This window comes from Corapipo altera, unplaced genomic scaffold (genome assembly GCF_003945725.1).
Source record: "Corapipo altera isolate COAL_440 unplaced genomic scaffold, ASM394572v1 75, whole genome shotgun sequence".
Taxonomy (NCBI): Eukaryota; Metazoa; Chordata; class Aves; order Passeriformes; family Pipridae; genus Corapipo; species Corapipo altera.
Window position 1 is genome coordinate 9,824,196 of NW_020884887.1, and position 21,201 is coordinate 9,845,396.

Genomic DNA, 21,201 nt, shown 5'->3' on the forward strand with positions numbered 1-21,201 from the left:
TGCTCCCAAAAAGATAAGGGAGCCCAGAGGTGCACTGCTGTACCAAGAAATAAATAAATAAAGATATGATTATTTAATACTCAATATTTCTCCATTATCTACTGCTATTATTATAGTGAGCTCACCTAAGCTGGTATGGGATGGGATAAACTCCTTAAAACAAAAAAAGCAATGACCAATCGGTCATTGGCTGCAGAGAGTGGGAGTGAGGCAGTTTGGGGAGATGTAATGTGTCTGAAAATACCAGAGTCCCCAAAAGCTTGGAGTCAGGGAGGGAATGACTGGGCAGATGAGAGAGATGTGTTCCTCCCACTGACTGCTGCAATGGAGTTCCTCTTCTGCCAATGCCCAAAGCTGTGGCATGGCCAGCATGGCACGGGATGTGTGGAACAGCAGATTCCCTTTGGAGGCTGTTACTGGGATTCCTGGCAACCAGTGTAAAATCTGGCTTTGTAAAGCAGATCCCAACATAAACTTGGCTGGACAGAGGGGAAGGAAAAGAACCAGCCCAGATTTTAAAAATATAATGAGCCCGAAGAAACAGCCTGAGAGTGGAGGGATCTGGGCTGTGGATGACTCAGTGGAATGAGGCGAATCAGGGCTTTGTAGAAGAAGCTTTGGGAGAAGGAAGCCGGAGCTGAGCTGAGATTAATCAAATAGCAAGAGCTGCCCAGACATGGCTATTCTTGGCTATTTTATTAGAAGGGAGATTACTGCCTATGGTTCCTCAAAACAAGCTTCAAGACAATTAAGCTGTAACAACAGGTCCCCTCCTTACTCAGCAGCTCTGCTTCATTCAGGACATCTGGCACAGGGATGGATTTCTGTGAGAAGAGATGGTCTGGGTCTGGAGAATCAGGAAATCCTCGTGAGGGCTCAGTGAAAACTGGCCTGCCACAAGCTCTGTGCCCTGCTTCTGCTGGCCTGCCTTTTCCCTGACAGCAGCTCTGTGTGTGCCAACTGAACAGGCAGCTCTTCCTCTTTCTGCCTGCTCCAGGGCAGACTTGGAAGTCCTGTTGACAGGAGAGGGGTGAGGTGGGGAGCTGGCACAAAGCATTGTGCCACCGGCACCCTGGATGATTGGAGAGGACACATGGCTGCTGCACCCACAAGCCTCCTCTTGGGTGGGCACAGCAAATACAGCCAGTTCTTGGCAGAAAAAATGAAAACCATGCCCACATGACATTTCTGTAGCTGCAACCAATGAGATCCATGGTTTGGAGCTGAAATAAACTGTCAATGTTTGACTGTCTCAGGGAGTTAAAGCTTTATGCAAACGGTACTGAGATTTTAGTCCAGGTCAGGAAAATACATCAATTCTGAAAGATATTAGTTTTCTTGTCCTTATTTTTGAAAGTAATTTGCTGCATTTTGTTTTGTCAGCTCTCTCTCTCTCTCAAGCTCAATACCACCCACAGCACTGGGTACTGCTGAACTCTGGCTCCAAGTCAAATCCACTTGCCTCCAGGGAGACGGAAACTAATCGATGAGGAATATTAAACAATGTGAAAGCTGCAATGATTTTACATTGCCCACAAACATCAGAGTCCCCTGGCAGCTCCACACTAACACTGAGCTGAAGGTGGAGAAGGGAGATGACATATCGTGGAGAAAAGCTCTCATTCCTCTGTTTTCTGCAGATGTTTTCTTATGTATGGAAAAGATCCCGCTGCTGAGCAGGCTCAGGCTGGCCGGGCTGCTGGGCTTGTGCTAGACCGAGCTTCGATTTCACAGGTGCTCGTGGGGAGCCTGGGCTGTCTCAAGCCTGGGCTCGCACGTGTGGGTTTGCAGGGGCATAGGGTCCTGCTGTGGTGTGTTCCTGCCCCTGTGCCTTTTCCCAGTCTGAGAGTCTCCAGGGTTTTGCTGGGAGCAGGATGATGCATTCAGATTGTCACAGGGATGCTCAAGCAGAGCTTTCCACTGAGATCTGGAGATCCTTCAATTGACTGAGTATAGCTCATTTGCCCAGCAGCTACTACCTGGGCTGGGGGTTTCACTGGATCCCTGACAGGAGTTTTTGACCCAGATTCAACCCTGGGTTCAGCTCTTGATTTGGCACCTTACCTCCCTTTCCAAAGGTGAGTGGTGTTGGGATGTAAGGAGAACTCTCATGACTCACTGTTCAAGGGAGGGTGCAGGATACAGCCCAGACCATGGAAGCAGGTACATATTGACCATGGAAAAGCCATAGAAATATACATCTTGAAGTATACCCATATTTCTGCTGTTTTTCTCTGTGCAGGTCCTTCTATTCCTGTGGCAGCAATAAGAATTTTAAGTAATTCCAAAGTGGAGATTACATTTCTGGGTCTGCATTTATTTTTCTAAGCAATCTTAACAAGTCACTTCTCCCTGGGTCCAGGACTTCTATCTCTGCATAAGGATGATGACACTTTACTTTCATTTCTACAGCTAATAATATAAAGTGGCTGATTATGCTTAAGCACCCGTGTGAGCTGAGAGACTTCCCAAAGTGAGACCAGTGATTGGTTGATCCTTCTTTTCCGTTCTAACTGCAAACCTGGCTAAAATCTAACTCTTTTATTTTGACCTTCACTGCCAGGATTGAAAAGCTGCTAACACAATAATTCAATCCAGTCAGAACTGCTCAAGACCCTTTTGTATTTAAGGTTTTTAAAAAAACACAGCAATTAACAAGAGCAAGTGCAAGAGAGGAGCAGGAGGGACCTTGTATGATGCCAAGCTGCAGCAGGGCAGAGCCCAGTGAATGGAAATGCAAGGAGCCAGGAGATTTTGGAGACTGCTGTGAGCCATTGAATTTTCCATTCCAATTATTTCTCTCAAGTGCACAGTTAACTGACAGTAGTTGGTCCCCTTCAAGTTTCTTGACAAGCAATTTTTTATTAGAAAGGATAAAAATCAGCAGGTGCTAATTCCATGGCAATGCCCCTCCTTTCCCATCCCAGATCCTCCCATCTTCTTCATTTGTTCCTCTTAATAAGATTTTGTATATTGCTACTGCCACTTTGCTGGTAGGTTCTTCATTCCACCTGTCTTGTACATCCATCACTGCAGTAATTTCTTGGGGGTAGCTTAACTCATTCCAGACATTTCAGCCAAAAAGGAGCATTAATTTCTGAGGTAGAAGTGGCACAAGAAAATGGCAAATGTTTGCCTTTATTCAATGGGAATGGGGGAAGGAATGAAAGCAAACTTCAGCAATCTAAATCTAAAAATGTCAGGTGAAGTTTTGTCTCCTTAGAATCAAGGACAAACATTTCCTAAAAATTCTATGACTTCAAAGAAAGACAAAATCACAGAGTAATTGCCTTTACCTGAACAGAACTTGGCTGTCAATCTGTACTACTTGGTGATGTGCTTCTATGCTATTGTAAACTGGGATTTTTCTATTCTGAGGGTTTTAAGGATCAGCAGAGATGTTTAATTATCCATCTCATTTGGAACAATATCAGTTTTGATGGATGAAAGCATTGGGAGCATTGTTCCCATGAGATCAGAGTTTAAAGTATATGTAGGTGAGGATTTGGGGATAAAGACAGAGTTTCTGTGGGGTGCTCAGATCCTCCTTAGTGCAGCTAAATAACAGTTACTGAAATACTGTGCATTGGTGGAAACAGCTGTCATCAAACTCTGACAGTCTGTAAAGGCAACTTGAGTTGTTTGACCCCCTGACTTCCCGCGGGAATGATTGACTCTGATCTCAATTCACTATTCTTCAGTTGTCCAGCAAGGAGTATCGTGCTGTCAGGAGAAGAGAGAGATTTACAACCAGCACAATGAGGTAGAATTAGGGGGCATTAAGGAAAATCCAGATCTAGGGACTGCAGGCTGTAGCAGAAGGGTGATTCACTGCTTGTGCTCCCACTGGCCAAAGCTCCCTGCCCAGCACTCCTGCTGCACTGGGTGCTGGTATCTTGGGGTTTGTAACTGTAGCTGTATTTCAAAGCCTTCTAAGAGAAACAGGAAGAGCTCAAGCTTGCTTTAGGAATATTGCCAATTGACATGAAGTCAAAGTTTTGGCTGGTTGGAGGAACAGCTCAGCGGGAAGGTCCTGGTGGCCGCTGCCAGCCCAGTGCTGCAGGGAGTGGGTGCAGCATCCTCATAGGGGGCTCCAGTGGCAGCTTCCACCTGACCCTCAGCTCCCTCACCTTAGCACGTGGCCACTGGCCCCCACAGCGGAGTAACAGGCTGGCTTGCAGGGATGCAAGGAGTTGATTTAGCCCAACCAGACTCTTCTGAGACACAGCGTAGCAAAATCGACGTTCTAATTTGCCTGAAATCTCAGCAGGCTGACACCTTCTAATTTGCTGTTTGTTGCTGCTCTCCTAGGAGTCCAGCTGATTGCTCTGCTGGTGCCAGCAGATCAATCTCACAAAAATAGAATTATTTTTCTTCTCATCTCGAAGAGGTTAGTTTTCCAAACATCTGCTCTTACCTGCTGAGCTGAATGAGATTGCTCTCGCTCGTCTGTGCCGCTCTCGTGTGCTGCCAGGCACATCCTCAGCTCATGACAGAGCTGGAAGAGAGACCTGAGGCTGCCAACAGCTGGATTTTTATGTGTGTGGTGGGAGAGTGGCAAGGGAGAAACACACAGAAGAAAAGACCATAAAACTATTTTCAATGTCATTAATTTTATAGTTGTATTAAATTGAGTTTGTCTAGACAAGATATGGTGGGAGAACTGCATCAGAGCAGCTGTGGAAGGACATGTTGCAGCCCAGCACTGCAGAGGTGAGGTTAACCCACCTCTCACCTCAGAAGAGGGCCTCTAATTTTAAAGATCTGCAATATCCACCTCCCTGGGAGCATTTGCATATTGCAGCCTGTGCATCTCTTGTGAAAGGAACTCATCTGCCATATTCCAGCTCCATCCCTGTCCCTCTCACTGGATGCAAACAAGCATTGTCGTTCTCTGTTCCACTGCTCAAGCTACTGGACAGCTGGAGTACCTGCATCACCCCACTCTGCCCCTGGGAGCAGGAGCTGCTCCAGCTGTGTGCATTTCTGATGTTTGTTGGCACTTCCTTAGGGCACAGGATGAATTTTGCATGTCGAGTGTCATCTGGCCTTCACGGGACCATCCTTCAAGGGGAAGAAAGTGACACACTCCAGACTAACCCCTGTCAGAGAGGGGCTCATCTGCTTCACCAGGTAGTGGGAATTGGGCAGGGAGCAGTCCCTGCTCAGCCCCTTCCTTTCCTCAGTGTCCACACGACTCCAGAAAACTGCTAATGCAGCAAAGCTTTTGCTTCTTATATTTTAAGAATGGTTAGGGTAGAAAGATCCTAGAAACCCAAGAAATAACTCTCATAAAGGAAGAGCATGTAATTTAGTACATTTTTTAAAAAAACAAGCAATTATTTCCTCAACACCAGAATTTGCTGAAAGCACTCCAAGTGCTGTTTTGCAAGTGCCACAGAACAAAATAATTGTGCAATTAGTAATGCATCTCACATTTTGTGAAATGAAAGATTTTTTACTTTCAACAAGTACAAAATGTAACATTTTGCTTTTCCATGGTGCTAAAATACTGGCCATTCCTTCCCCCTCCTCCCTATTTTAAGTGCACTGCAGTATATAATTAATAAAGATAATAATAAATATGCTTCACAAAGCAGGAGAGATGTGAATGGCACGGGCACAATGTGGATAGTTTGGGATTGCCAGAGCAGCCAGCAGCATCCAAATATTAATTATAGCTCTCTGGAGAGGAGCTGTGCCCTCTCCAGCCCTGTCCAAAGCCGCTCCCAGGCACTGGGAAAGCAGGGCCATTTGCCCAGGGTTGAGCAGCAGCTGTGTGGCCAAGCCAGGATGGGAGCCCACCCGCTGCCAGTGCAGGGCTTGTGTGTGCAGCCACCAGCTCCTGGTTACACGAGAGGGTTGGTGTTAATGCAGAGATCAGAGTGATGTTTCTGTAGCTCTAGTATCCCTGTGCTCAGTGCTCACAAGAGACTTGTCAGTGCTTGTTAACAGATGTCCCCTTGGTGTTGGCTTGGCCCATGGGAAAGGCTCTGCCATAACTTGCCTGGCTTGTATTTGGAGACAAACAAAACTGTTGCCTGGGCAATAGAACCCTCCTCCTTGCTAGGTACTGCTGGATAAACAGCTTTTCCTGCTCCTCAGCTCACGGCACAATGATCCTGCTGCTGTGATGGGAAGCACTACCAAATCCCTTTCAGAAACTATCATCAATAGCAGTCTCTCTCTCTCTCTCTTATGGTTGCTCAACTGCAATGGGCTGGGAGAAGGAGAGGGACAGCTGGGATTGCATTGTGGAGTAACTGGAGATGTGGGATACAGGAGCATCACCTGGCAGAGCTCTGCCTAGATGGACACATCACAGCATGGAGCAATTAGGAACGTGGGATGCAGGAGCGTTGCCTGGCAGAGCTCTGCCCAGACAGGTGCACATCACTGCTGATGCCCAGACCCTGTAGGCTCTAGTGTGGACTGGAGCCGTGGCGGGACCAGGGGCACTGCGAGGTGCAGTGGGCAGGAGAGTGTGGCAGGGCAGGAGCTGGGCACACCTGAGGATGATCTGCACTCACATGGAGGGGTGCAAGCCCCCTGCAGAGCCCGTCAAGGGGTTTGCTCCCACCTGTGATGCAGGGGAAGGAAGTCCAAGCACAGGGCTTGTTGGGCTCAGTCCTCAGTCACCCTGGTGCAGCCTCAGATGTGTATCACCGACCTTCAGCTGCAAACCATGCAAGCAAGTTGATTTAATTACACATATTTAAATTGCTTTGTACACACCATACCCAGCCCAGCTGTGAGAAGGGAAGTGGGGAATTTAATCCTGAAGCTGCATCTCTGTCTTGTGGGTACCCAGGGCATCTCTGGAGCCATCCCTCTTCCCTTTCCCTTGCACACTCTGCTGAGCCCAGCAAGCTCGGTCGGCTGTTTCCATGGCACACTGGCAGTGTTTTGGAGGCAGGGCAGGGAGGGCAGCCTGGCAGGGATGTGAGCGGGGGCTTTTTTGGTGCATGTTAATGAGATGGAGCCTGGCAAAAGATGGAGCCAGCAGGGGTGGGCAAGTAGGAGCCAGGAGCAGCTTATCGCTCCTCGGCAGAAAGGGATGCTTGTGGAAATGGTGGCTGCTGCATAAATAAATAAGGCAAACATCAAAAACCTCAGCTTCCTGCAGTTTCTGGCCCATGTGCCTCCCCCAGGGGTCCCAGCTGCATTTCCCCCCCAGCAGCTGATGTGGAATGCTGCAGGCAGGTGGCAGTGGGCAGGGGTGCTGAGATTGCTTTTTGCCCAGAACTAAATTGCCTTGGAAATAAAAGGCTGCTGTAGTCACAGAAGAACCAGAGTCCTGGGGGCTGGAGCAGGGTCTGACGGTGTGATAAAAAGAACTATTTTTCCCTGAAAAGTAAAGTCTTTTGCCAAGAGAGATCTGGAGGACAGGAGAGCTGAGGTGCTTGGACTGCTCATCTGGGTCTGAAGCCAAAGGCAATGGCAATGCAAGACATGGTGTAACTGGTACTGAGCATCCCCTTGTGCCTGCTAATGTGGACTGACAAGTAACTGCTGAAATAGCAAATCCAGAACAAAAGCTTTCCCTAAAATGCTCCTTTTTAGCATAGGAGAGGCCCAAGCCACACAGCAGGTAGAGGCTCTCCTGGCTCAGTCCTCTTGTGTGAGCCACTCTTGCAGGGCAGCATTTGTTGCAGAGTGCTGGAAATGGGGAACACAATCACGGATGTAGCACTTGGGGCTGAGGTTAGGCAGAGAGGGCAGAGGGCATCGTGGTGCCCTGCCTGGGCTCTTCCCCAAGGCTTTGTCCCCAGTGAAGAGCTGGTGGCTGCAGGGCAGCCATGTTCTCCTGTGTTTTTGTAAGGGCTCAAAGAATCCCGATGCAGAAATGTGCCATTTCACCCACTTCACAAACACACAGCACTTTGCTTCTGCAAGCACATGGAGCAGGGCCAGTGTCACCAAAAATGATCTGTCCTCTGACCTCAGTATCAGCAAAGGCCAACTGAATAAATGTGATACATTCCCTAAAGACCCGAAGAGGCACAAATACCGCTTGAATCTTAGGGATAAACCAGAATCCTGAACATGAGTGGACACTACATGTCAAGGAGAGAGCTAGAGTTCTGGCAGGGAACACCATGGGGAGGCAGGGTGAACTGCCAGCTGTCTGTGTGCCATTGCACCAGGAACTGGGCAGGAGACACCTCCTTTTCACAGAGAAGCACAGCCAACCACAGTGAGACCAGGTTTCCACATAGGAAAATGTGTAAAAGGAAGGACAGAGATGGAAGAAATGGTCACAGGAACTATATAAAGACGAGAGGAGAAGTCTGTGTATTCTAAGAAGGCTGAATCAACAGCCCTCAATATAAGAGTCTTCCTGTGGCATTTCTGTGCTCGTGGAGGCAAACAAAGGCCATCTTCACAAGCTTTGTTCATGGAGGCTGACCAGCTTTCCTTTCCCCTGGAGAGGAAGAGGCAATGCTGTCCCAGTTACCTATCCAGGACACACTTTCAGCCCTCCTTTTTCACACAGGGTGTTCAAATTTATTAAAGGCAGTTTCTGCATCATTTTTGGTTCCTCAACCTGCTCAGAGCAAGTTCTTCGTGACCTTCCAGCTGCTGCACTGTCCATTTTCAGCTTGTGGCTCACCTCACCTGCCTCACTTTGGGCAAAAGCCAAGCTGCATCACACTCTCCTGTCTTGGTCTCCTCTTTTAGCAAGCTTTTGTTGGCTCCACAGATTCTCTTTCAGGCATGATGTGAAGCTTCCCTGCAATCCAATCAAGCCATCAGTCCCTGGCTGGCTATTCCTTTTCTGAAAAACCTCTTCCAGTGGCGTTATCACTTCAGCAGACTCAGAGGAGAAACCTTATGAGGCACCTGAGGATTTTCATGCTAAAGTGTTCCAGTCCATCATCAGTTCCTCACTGCTCGTGTTTTACCTACCTGTGCAAAAAATCAGTGATTCCTCTTGTAAGATCTCCTTTATTCACCATCTCTTGCCATCCTGGAAGGACTAGATAATAAGAAAGTGAAAAAAAAAAGTAACAAAGCTTTTAGCCCCAGATTAAGAGATGTCAAAGTCATAAAAACTGTCACCATGTATACTTTGTGCCTTTCTTTCAAGATGCTTCTGCTACTTTATGCACTTCAGGGATGAATCATGAGGGAATGGGAATGAAGATAATCATTTCCATTTGTACAAATACCAGGTGATTGAGAGCTCAGAAAACTTGCTCAAGGCTTCAGAAGGAGCTAGAAGGACCAAGAAATCTTGGGATTTTCCTATCTGATTACAGGGAAGTTGCACACCTGGTTAGTACATCTCCTTCCCACTGTCCAGGCTTCAGCAGTGGTAAGAAACACCTGTTTCTCCCCATCCATAAAATAAAAACCCCAAACCCTTTCTCCAGAAAAACAGTATTAGAAGTGACTGTTCCTGGAGTGATTGTCATCAATAGGTAGCAAGGAGGGTAAATTTATCCTGATGATAAATTTATCTCTAGGATTTTTTCCCAGAAGGGCTACAGAGAATCAACCAACCTGGTCCATGGCCTTGCTTCATATCCCCATGCTTGCTGTTCTTCAGCACCTTTTGCCTTTTGAGATCAGCATCAGGAGCAAAAATCACGTCAGAACTGTACCTGGGGGGTCTCTGTTTAATGCTGCATGCCTGGTGCTGCCTGGTTGGACTCACCTCCATCCTACCTCCCTCACTGCCAGAGCGAGCTGAGCTTATCAACCTCCTCTAACAATGCTTGTTCTCTCCTCAGTTTCTGGCAGGAGGGTCAGCTTTTGTCTTTCAGCCTCTCAGTTTTGATGCTCCTGTTTCTTCCCTTCCCCTGCTTCCTCTCCTACCCCCTCGTGCTCCATCCTTTGATGAGCTGTGCTTATTAAAGACTGACAGGGATTTGCCACGTGTCGCTTTCAAAGGTCCAGGGGCAGGAAGCTTTAATTGCCAGATTTTTCACACAGGGTGTTAAAATTTATTAAAGTCAGTTTCTCTGATTTCCTTTTAATGAGATGACGACTGTGTGTATGAGATAACATTAGGTTCAAATGGTGGGAAATTCAGAGAGGGTTTAAGTAATCAGACCAAGAAAGAGAAAAAATAAAAGCCAAACCTGTGCTAGATCCCATGTCTTAAGGACTTACTTTGCAACTTAATTCAAAGGTAAGAAACTGGGATCATTCTTCAAACAGTACAGCAAGGCTGGCGGTCTTTTGAAAGGGCTTTCCTTAGGAAATGGAGCAGGAGGTGGGCTTTGGGTATCATTTGATTTTCAAAACACTTTTGACATTTCAGTCACTGTTTCTGCAGGAGTGGGGCTGCTCCTGTGGAAACAAAGACGGGATGAACAACTACTCAGGGTTCACCTGTCACCCAAGGAAATGCATTAAACGACTCCTTATGCTCTGTGTTACCCAGATATGGGCTACTCCTCCTGTGCTCCAGCAGCCCCAGCCAGCACCACGACATTGGAGGAAGCAGGGAGGCTAAACCCTGTGTTCATGAGCCCCTGCAGCACGAGCCAGTGCCTCCTGAGCACACACATAACCCCACTGAAAGTCACAACCAGCTGGAAGTGGGGCCACATGAGTCCTGGCAAAAAGAAACCCCTTCCAAACTGAGACATCCTGAAAACATTGAAGCCATCAAGAAAAAAGAAAAAAAGCTGAAAAGCTGAACTTTTTGCCTTGGCCATCCTGGCTGCTCTCCTCCTTTGCTTCATTTCTCCCTTCCTCCTTTCACTTGGTGCCACCTTCACACAGGATTCTGTTGCCCTACTTTTGCCCAGCCTTCTCCTAGAGATAAGATAAACGCTATTTTCAATTAACAAGCCTTGATTGCTGAAAGCAATAGGAGGCAGTTCATTTAGAGCCAGCAAATTAATTGAAATCTAAATGTACATAGTCAGTGTATTGCAGGGAGAGCAATTATCCTGTTGTTTGGTCCCTGCCATGCAGGCGAGGTCTGTGCCCACAGCTGGGCTGGGCTGAGCCGTGCAACCAGGAGGAGCTCACATTGCCCTCATCTTTCCTGAAGTTCCTCCCTCAGCTGCTCTTAGCCCACTTTTATCTTGCAAGAGAAAGCTCTCCGTGGCTGTAACTGTAAATTAGAGCAAGAGGATGTGTCCTGGGATTTTGGCGCTGGTGAGACCCAAAGTTGGTTTCTAAGCATCAGTCAGATATGATGAGATCTTCCTCCTCACTCCTCTCCTCCTTTGGGAGGGCTTGTGCTGGATGTGAAAATAGAATCTGTGTAATCTTCACCAGCCATATGGATTCCCTGCCCTTTGCAGCGCTTACCAGGACAATTGGTTATGGACACATGCTGGGATCCGGGACCTTGGGAATTAATTTTTCCTTACATTATTCTTACACATGACAAACAGCAGAGGGAAGGAGGGTAAAGCAATCAGCCAATGAAAGAAATATCCCATCATAAGAAAGATCTTCCATGACTTTTAATACCCAAATGCTTTTGGCCCTGCTGATTGCTGAGGGAACCATTGCAGCTTCTGTACCCTTTGTGAGCTGGGCTTGCTCCCTCCTATCACCCAGGGGGACACCTCTCCCCAGCCCTACAGCGCCTAAGGACTGGGGAAAACCCTTGGAATGTTTGCTTTCTTGAAACAGATGAAAACGGGAAAATCTCAGAAATTGTCCAAGAACTGATTTGAGCCATGGGAGAGCACCCAGGTCTCCAAATACTTCCATTGCATTTTGAGCATCTCCTCTCCTTCAAAGGCCTTCCCAGAGCTTCATAACTGTAGTCAGGCGTGCACTGGGGATGTGCAGCACTTGGCTCCTGGGTAAGCTGGATTTGAGCAACAAGGAGACACCACCTCACTCCACGATGGCCTCATGGAGACATCCCACAGCTCTTCAGGAACACCTCACTAAAAACCTACTGTTCCACAATTTATATACTGTAGAAAACAACCCACTCTAACACACAATCCACCAGAAGTGGTTAAAAGCAGTAACTGTGAGCCAGTCTCCACCGGAGAGATTACAAACCCGTATCATGTTTTCCTTGCTGCACCTCGCTGCCTCCAAGCCAATTGGCACAAAGATGCTGCTTTTTCATTCCTGCACAAATTATGCTTTTAAGCTTTCCCTCCCTGCCAAGCGTGGGAGGAGCCCCACGTGTCAGCCCCGATAGTATTTCCGAGGCTGTTCTCGTCCCGGCGCCTCTCAAAGCCAGCAAACCTGGTGCTCGTATGAATTTTCTCTCACCTTCAAGAAGTGCTGACAACGGGGGCCGGAGCGATGCCCCAGTTACAAAGCTGACACCTCTGAGTGGAGCCAGGAGCCGGCACGTTCGCAGGGAGCAGCTGAAGTTTATTAAATCAGAAAAGTAACACCTACAGAGCACCTTCCGCTCCTCCTGGCTCGCTTGGCACCTTGTACCGGCTGTTTGGGGACGTGCTCCATCACAGCTCCTTGTGAGGCACTTGTTATGCACCAGCATCTGTCTTGTCATCCTCCCCTTTCTAATTTTTCTCCTGTCTATCAACTCAAAGTGTCCTTGGCCCCCCCTTCTCCATCTTGCTTTCCTCCCTGCCTAAATTTCAGGGCAGATTTCCCTGGGTGCGTTGAAAAACTTTTTGGAGAGATGATTTTGGCCCAGCTATCCCAGAGAGGGGAAAACTCTTTTGCCCTTGGTAAGTCCACGGCCTAGTAACTTTCCAAGCAAGATTGCAAACTCCTGGGACAGCTTAGAGAAGACATTTCATAGATAGGGCCTGTTTAGGTGGCAGTGGCCACCGCACTGCTGGCAGGCACAAACATAAGCAATGCTGGAATGTAGTTCCTGTGCCATTGAACTCCCAGTTATTCCAGTTTCAGGTCAGCTTTCCTGTTGATGTCTGGCCAGGATAGTGCATAGCATTTTTGGTGTCATCAAAGGTTTTTCCCAGTTGGAATTCTTGCTGTGACTGTTCAATGTGCCTATTTCTTTTAACTTTCCAGGGTTTTTTAATGCCTGTAGCATATTGTCCCATTTGGTGGCAAACATCCACGCTGTGATCAGCAGGTGTACCCAGATTTTCTTCTGCTCTTTCTAGCTTTAGTCTTGCAGTCAGTCCCTCAATCACAATGTCAAACCACAGTCTTTCATTCTGTCTATTCCCCAAATTTAAAGTCTTTAAATTCTTCATGTGATTTAATCGTGGTTGCAAGATAAATCTTTCAGAGAAGCTCTATGTGTACTTTCCTTCCAGCCAGTTATGCTTTGCAGTACAACTCATTATCTTCTCTTTAGATGTCTCACTTTGACAACTCTTCTTTCCTAGTCTTCATTTTAGCTAATGAGCTCCTCGTCAAAATCAAATGTTTTTGTGAAGCTCATTTACATTAAACCTACCACACCTCCCTCCCTTAGAAACACAGGCAGCTTCAGGAGAAAAACAGACAAACAAAGCAAAGCACATCAGACTGTCAGGATCTATCTTTGGGAAAGCACACAAGGCTTTTTCTCTTGTTTACAGACTGCTTGCATGAGTTTGGTTGTTTTTTCCTGGCCTGGAGATAGGCTGTATTTGCTCTTCCTGGCACACAGCGCTACCTGATGCACTACAGTTACCAAAAAGTATTTCCTGGCCTGCAAAGTAGTTGGTTTTGCTTATTTAAGGCCATGCATTTTGAGTTTTACCTCTGCTCAGCGATAGAAAGTCTCCCTTTCCATGTCCTAATTCCTGTTAAGGTTAATGTTGTACCTCTCCCCTTTGCACCAGCCTTCTGGGAAGCCCCAGGTACATAATTCAGCAGTTTTAAATCTCCTTCCCATTATTCCTGCACAGCAACCTCCTGTCTTTGTCAGCAGCTGAAGAACTCCTTGCTATCAAAGGGATTAAGTACCAGTCCCACAGCCTGGGATAAGGAAGCTTTCCTTCCTACACTCCTGCTTGGAGAACAGCTCAGAAGCCAGAAGGAGGAAGGCACTGACAGAGTTTCCCCTCCTACCTGTGATATTAAAAGCAAGCGAGTGCCTTTTCTCCCATCTCCTCCACAGTTCCAGGAGAGGATGCTGGTAGTAAGGGATTGCAGGAGCCTCCCTGCATCAGGGCAGCAAAGCAGCAGGCTGCTGCCTCAGCCCTTCCAGAATCACATCCATGCCTCCCGCCCCGGCTCTCCCAGCAAAGACCTCCCAGCACACCTTTATAGCTCCTGATAATCTCCCATTTCCTCCCAGTCCTGCCAGGCTCTGGAGGTTATAGCTGGGGGTGGGGTGCTGTTAACCCTTTCTCCACCAGGTGCTAAACACAGACCTTTACACCATACCGTGTAGCACACCTGTGGCATCAGACAACAACTGGGAACAACAGGGATGAGAATTTTGTCCCTGTGCCCCATGGAGGGAGGCAGTGTTGCTGTGGTGAAGTCCCAGTTACAGGGCCTAGCAGGCTGGAGTCAGAGAATTTACTGCAAAGCCACACACCTGGGTTTTGGCTTTCCTTAAGCCTGAAAATATCTTCTTGAATTATCATTTTGGTCCCCTCAAGAAAGACAACAGTAAAGAGGAAGCATGAATTGGAGTTTCTCTTACTTTACTGCATCAAACCACGGGCTGTTCCCTTCCTCTCTGTCCTGCCACAAACTCATGGCATAGCAAAATCCTTTTAAAAAGGATGAGGGTTTGCAGTGTGGGCATGTCCCTGTGTTTCTGGCAATACTGAGCTCTGGGCTCCATGGAAGGGTAAGGGGGGTCTCAGTGAAGCAACCTACTGACTGTAGCAGAGGGAAGCCCTCTGGGAGCCAGGGTACTTGGAAGTATCTGTCCTTCTGCCTGGGTGTCTTGTAAAGCAGCAATCCCATGGGAATCTTTCTGTGTTTTTTTGTTTTGTTTTGTTTTTGTTTTTGTGTTGGGGGTTTTTTTGTTGTGTTTTTTTTTTTTCCTTTTTTTCTTTTTTTTTTTTTCCCCTGAAAGGAACAGGAGCTGCAGCCCTTTCTGTACCAATTGCTGTAAAAGAGGATCCATGAACCACTGGGGCAGTGCTCAGTCTCTCTGAGTGCTTTCTGGATAATCAGCAAATGTACTAAAAAATGACATATGGTCTGTGAGGGGTGGGGAGATTTCTCTTACAGCAGAGTGAAAACACTTCTTCAAATGAAACCTAAGAGCTGATCACACTATGGTCATGTGGCTGTGTCAGGATACTGTCAAAATACATTGCAGTGTAGATGGAGGTATCTGACATCTTGCTGAATCCTGCCAGATGTCTGGTGGGATCTCAGAGAGGGTTTTTAGAGCCTAAACTTTGCTTATGAGTCTCTGAAAGTGTATGGCTTGTGGCTGCCAGGGTTGCAGCTATAACCCATCTCCCATCAGGGATGGCAGTGGTCGGCCTGAGGCAAACTGGTCACAGAGGGGTTACCTTAGATTTCCCTTTGGTTGCTCAGTGAATGCAATAATTTATTGCTTTCCTTTGGAAAGAACAATTAACAGCACCAGGGGTTACCCTTTCATCCTGCCCGATGGATTATCACACTGAAGGTCTTTCATGGTGGGGACATAAAGGTCCTCACATTTCCTTCTCCAAAGAGCTGCTCTTTGTGCTCATATTAGATTTGGGGGGGGGTGTTGCTGCTTTATTTTTAAATGGCATCAGATGCACATGAGTGTGAACATGCATGCACACAATGCTCACTTTGAACATATCAATTGCTGCCCATTTAGGGAGATCAATGCTTTCTCTAAAAGACCTTGTGAGGTTATATTGCTTCCAATATTTCCCCACTGAAAAAGTCCATCAGGAGCTAAGAGTATATAGAATTCACTGTAACTCAAATGCTTCCTTAGAGTAAGAAAGTTTTCCCAAGTCTTTTCCACATCTCTTCATACTTCTCAGCTGAGCCAGAACTCCGTCTTGTGATGACTATTGGCAAACAGATCCACTTCAGCACACAAATGGGAAAGAAAATCACAGCAACCTTTAGCCAGTCTTTCCCCGTGTTTATTAGATTGGAATTTGTGATTCTGATAACCATTGTCAGATAAAATCCCTGAAAAACAGAGAACATGGGAGCCACCTCTGTGGCAAGGGACCCCTGTGCTACTGGCCTCCATCCTGTTCTGTCCTGGACTTCTTGGCATAGACTAACCTCCCTGTGTGCCACTTTCCTGCATGAGCAGGGTGGAGATGGGATGAAGGTGGCAAGGATGAAAATGTAATATAGATAAAAGGGGCTGGAAGGGATTTTCTATCTTTAAATAAATAAATAAATAAATAATGAAAAAATAAACAAACCAAAAAGCCCTCTCAAAACATATGTTAGCAGATGCTTTATTCAGAACACTTTGTGGAAATCTTGGGATTTTTTTCTAACCAGTAATTGTTGTCTCTTTGGAGCTGGCCCTTGGCTGCAAAAGGTATCTTCAGAAAGCTTTTAATCCTGCCCCTCTGCCCTGCCTGGGGGTTTGTGCCTCTGTGCTGTGGCTTCCCAATCATAGCCCCTGTCCAGCTCCACAGAAGAGAGGCAGCAAGAGGCCATTATATTTTAATAGTAATAATATTCAGCACTTAGGCAGGTGTTAGAGGGCTCGGCTGAGCTGTTAAGTGTCTCCTGCCTGTGGTGAGTGCCAGCGAGCGCAGGGCTCTCGGGTTCCCTCCTGAACCACAATTGCTCCTGTGTTCACTCACAGCTCCAGGCACGTGCTGTATGGTGGCCTTCACCTCTGTCTGCAGGCTGGAGGGGACAGCAGCTGAAATTGCCCACCCACTGGGACTGGGACCTCAGCTTTCACAGACCCTCCCCAGTGCTGAGCTGAGTTAGCCTGTGGGGTGATGAGTGAATAACCTGTGACAGGTAAAGACTCATAGTAACTTCCCCCCTCCCTCTAGCAAACCAGGCTGGCAGTGAGCATGGGCCCTCAAGGGCATTGTTGGTTTTGCAGCTTGCAGTTGAAGTGCATCACTTCTGAGACTGCCCTCAGGAGCTGGAAAATGCCCTGCCCAGGCAGTGGGCACTGCTGTGGGATCTAGGCTGGGAGGTGCTGCTGAAATCCCTCCATGGCTACAGGATTCACTGTACTCCAGCTGAGAATCACCAAGCCACAGCAACCTGACTGCCTGGAGGCTCAGGCATTGGCAGATTTGTCATTCCTACTATGGTGATGCTGCTTGGGTGTGTGGGGGGTTGCTGGTACCAGTTATCCCTGTGACCCTGCTGTGGGGTGAAGATGGGGGTGACAACCCATGGCTGCCCACTGGTGATGGTGGTTTCCCATGAATGTTGTGGTTTTGCAGAACAATGCAGTGGGTGGTTTATAATGCTAAGCTGCTGGGAAAAGGGACATGTCATCTTCCCTGCTCCCACAGCTGCAGGCCCCTGCAGGTCTGCTGGTGTTAGTAGAGAGAGCTGGATCATCCCTAGGAGGAGCTGAAAAACTTTCGTTATTTTAGCTTATTTTTGTCTTTTTTTTGTTCTGTTTGGAAAGTTGTCCCAAGCCACTCTGCAGCCAACATGCCTGGAGTGTGTGCAAAGGTATCAGCCATTTCCACTCCTGAGCACAGCTGCACTGGTCCAGCTGGGTTGTGAGGCCATGTACCCACCTGGGACTGGGTGAATTCTTGCATCTACCAATTGTTCTGATGGGCCAGGTCCTTGCAAAGGAAATCTGAGTGCATAATGCTTTAAACCACCACAGCATCTCCCCAGGGCTTGGCTGCCAGGGCAGGGGATTTTCTTGCTCAGTTTTTTGTGTGCTTTTGTTAAAGTGGATAATCAATGAATTGAGTGAGGGCTCAGCAGAGTGTGCAGGTGTGATGGACAGGGAGGAAGAGAGAGGGGGTGGGAGGACAGCAGCCCCCAGAAAATGGTGCTGTTCCTCCAAACCCTATGGATCACTTTGTAGGGACACTTAAGACAAGGAGCATTTTCTTTAACAAATATGAATCCAATGGATTAGGTCTGATCTAATTATGCATTCTGCATTAAGCTGATGCTTCCACTGTCTGTGGCTGCTAGCATAATTAAACTTAATGTACTTTTAATGATGTCTTCTTAACTCATGCGTTCATATATGATTAGAATCAAACAGGACGAACTGTCACGAGTCCAGGAGAGCTCTTGAGGCAGCTCCTGATGGGACTCATGTTGAAATATTAATAATGCAGATTTCAAGGTTAACAACATAGATTTTGAAGTGAGGAAAGCTCGTCACACAGTTCGAGCTAATCTGAGACAACAAAACGGCTCCCCTTTCAAGTTTCAGCCTCTTGCCATCTTACACATGTGCTCCTGGGAGCAGGGGAATTTTACTTGGTAAAGATGTTGTTAAGTAAGTGAACTGCACTGTGGGCAGCAGCTACCAGAGCAGCCAGGAGAGTAACTGTGTGGGCACCTTTCAGGGGGTTGCTGGATGCTCTGTCCTGGCTTCGTTCCTCTTCCCTTTTCCTGCTTCTTTTCTGGAAATTTGGAGCACTTTGTTCTAGAGCATGGCAATTTGAAGGCAAACTCTACTTTTGTCTCTGCTCCTATTTGATCAAGTGAGATCAGGCTCTGATACCCCCCCCAGCCTCTGTTAGTTTTGTCCACATCCTCCTCAGCACAGGGAATGTGCTCCCTTTTGCTGTGAACCACCTTGTGTGATGATGCCTGAGGGAACTTTGGTGTTGCTGCCCTGGTCCCAGTGTCCTACACGAAGCAGACAACAATACTGCAATGAAATGCTGGGGTTTCCCCCTTCTTGTTCCTGTTTTTATGGAAAAATATTTCTTATGGGCCAAGGGCCTGGCAGACAGGTTGTCTTTTTAGTTCCTGAGAGCAAGCTGCAAAATCGTCTGAAATCCTTCCAACAGGAAAGCATTGATTTATTACACTGTAATACTGATGTGAACAACACCATGTACCTTTCATCTAAAAAGTCAGGACTTATAGAACACGACATGCCATTAATTTTGATGCCAGCTTGAGCAGGGAAGGAATTACTGCTGAAGGGATCCAGAGAGCACGTTAAACCAGCCCTGCAGAGCAATGAACATACTTTGTGGCTGTTACTTTATACCCTATTGGTCCTTAGGAATAAGAAGCTACTTTGACAGCTAATTTGCATGGTCAAAGGCATCTCAATATCTGTGTATGCATATTCGTGTATGTGTACTATACAAATAGTGCATGAGAAAAGGATGTGCAAACATTGGTTGATTACACTCCCCAATATCCCTTCTGGGGTAAGGATTACAGTTCCACTGCTCTAGAGACAGATGTCCCTTTGCACAGGTTCAGCAGGTGAGTTCACTCGGGTACCAGCTCAATGGAGGTGATTCCCAGCACCCTGCCCCTCTCCATCCCCGAGCAGCTGTACCTCCCGGCAGCCAGACAGCGACACCTCCTTGGGAGAACTGCACCCCAGCAAAAGGGGGATTAATCTTAGTGCTCTGGGAACAGCCAGGTAACTCAGCACTTTGCAGGATTGTGGCTCCGTAGAACATTCCATTTGCAGAAGGGCTTGCTGCCCAAGTACAGTGTGATGGGTTACGGGATCACTTCTGCCCAGTGTGGAGCTGGATTCACATCTCTGCCCCATCCCAAAGTTATTTGCTTTCTAAAGCCATAGGGTGATAGAGACTTATCTCCAATGAGACAACACCACGTACAAATCCAGAGCCTACTGCAGGTACTGGAGAGGAGAAACTGGTGGTGCTGATGTGGAATTGATGTACAGATGGAGGAGAGATGGGGATGGACAGAGGGAAATGGAAAGTGATGCTGAGTGGAGAATCCCAGAGTGGGAATAGTCAGGATTTTATTAGAGAGATCAGTCTCAAGCTTCTCCTCCATGCCTAGGAAAAGCTTTTCCTGGTCCTTGCACACTAAATTTATCCCTCTTATATGCTCAAACCATCAGGACCAAGTGCCTGGAAAAAATAGAGCAGCTCTGTGTAAGAAGAAAGCTGGAATGAGTGTCATCTTTGTAATGAAGCTGGAGCAACATGGAGCTGAAGCAGTTTTGTCTTGCATCCTTTGAGCTGGGGTTTGCATGTGGATTTTTCCACTAAAGCCCTGCCCTGCTATGGGCTGGTGAACAGCTCTGCATGTCACAGTGATATCTGTATATTTCTGTTAATTAAGTAATTAATTGGGTAACAGAGGTGAGAGCACTGGGGCTTCTGCCAGCAGTGGGCTGGTAAGACACAAAACCAGCACTAGTGGATGACAAACTGATTTGTACTCATAGGTAACATGAAGGCAACTGGGGGATCTCTGTTTAAGAGAGGTCAACAGCTACAAAAGGCATCAGAGAACAGGACACATGGGCCTCCAAAAGGTAGTCTCCAAAAGCAGCTGGTACCTTGGCTGGTGGGAACAGTCCCCGAGATGGTGCTTCAGAGCAACCTCTCCTCTCTAATCCCCCAGTCTGTGCTGTTATTTCTCATGTCATGGCAGCTAAGAGTATGAGCAGTGTCCTAAGGGAACCACACACCACTGTGATGGGTCAGCTAAGCAATGACATGAGTCTCCATGGTGGATATGTTAGAAACGTGCACAGAAATGTTCTCCTGGGGACCCAGAGCCATGTGTGAGGCTTGGGTGACCAATCATTGAAAACTGAGCAGGAGCCTGTGTTCACAGTGAAAAATTCCTCATGTCTCCCCAGACTTCTGATGGAGATATGGGCTGAGTTGCTGGAGCTGAACAGGTCAGTGGTGCCCACTGGGTTACAGCAAATTTTGGTGCACCCCTGCTCTGTCCCTTCACTGAACTTTGATGATTAAGTTCTCCTTTCATTTGAATATTGCTGGAGCATCCCAGCTTTGGGTCCTGATTCCATAGTGAAGGAATGGACTGAGCGATGGATCTATTCTTCACCTGCTGCACTTCAAGGTTCAGTGTTTTGGTTTTTTTTTCTTCAACAACTCCTGAACATGGATTCTTGCTGGAAACTTTATTACAAGGAATATTTGTTTTTACCACTAGGAGGAAATTTTGTCCTGTTTATGCCAAGATATAAAGGAAAATTTCTTGTGCACTTCTGCAACCTCACTGTGAACCAGGAGCAAACCACTGAGCAAGAAGGGCATTTTGAGATAGAATCCAAGCCCACAGCACAGTACTGAATGCCTAGGGAGTTGTGGAAGACCAAAATGGGCTGATACAGCATAGTCTGCCCATGGGAAACCTCTCCTTCAGGGCCCATTGCTTGGGAATCCTCTTGTTCTTTGAAGCCTGAGGTTTCACTGCCCCTTTCAAAACATATTAATTCTGTCCCTTACTGATTCTATATTT

At 47.2% G+C, this 21,201-nt stretch overlaps 1 long non-coding RNA gene across 1 annotated transcript; it reads right to left on the reverse strand.

The window, feature by feature from the left end:
• Positions 1-6,829: 6,829 nt before the first annotated feature.
• On the reverse strand, positions 6,830-20,700 carry LOC113947343. The gene is made up of 3 exons (XR_003527681.1): positions 16,647-20,700; positions 13,459-13,464; positions 6,830-6,843 (listed from the first exon to the last, which is right to left on the reverse strand). It is a non-coding gene; the product is annotated as an uncharacterized LOC113947343 (long non-coding RNA).
• Between the last annotated feature and the right edge of the window lie 501 nt (positions 20,701-21,201).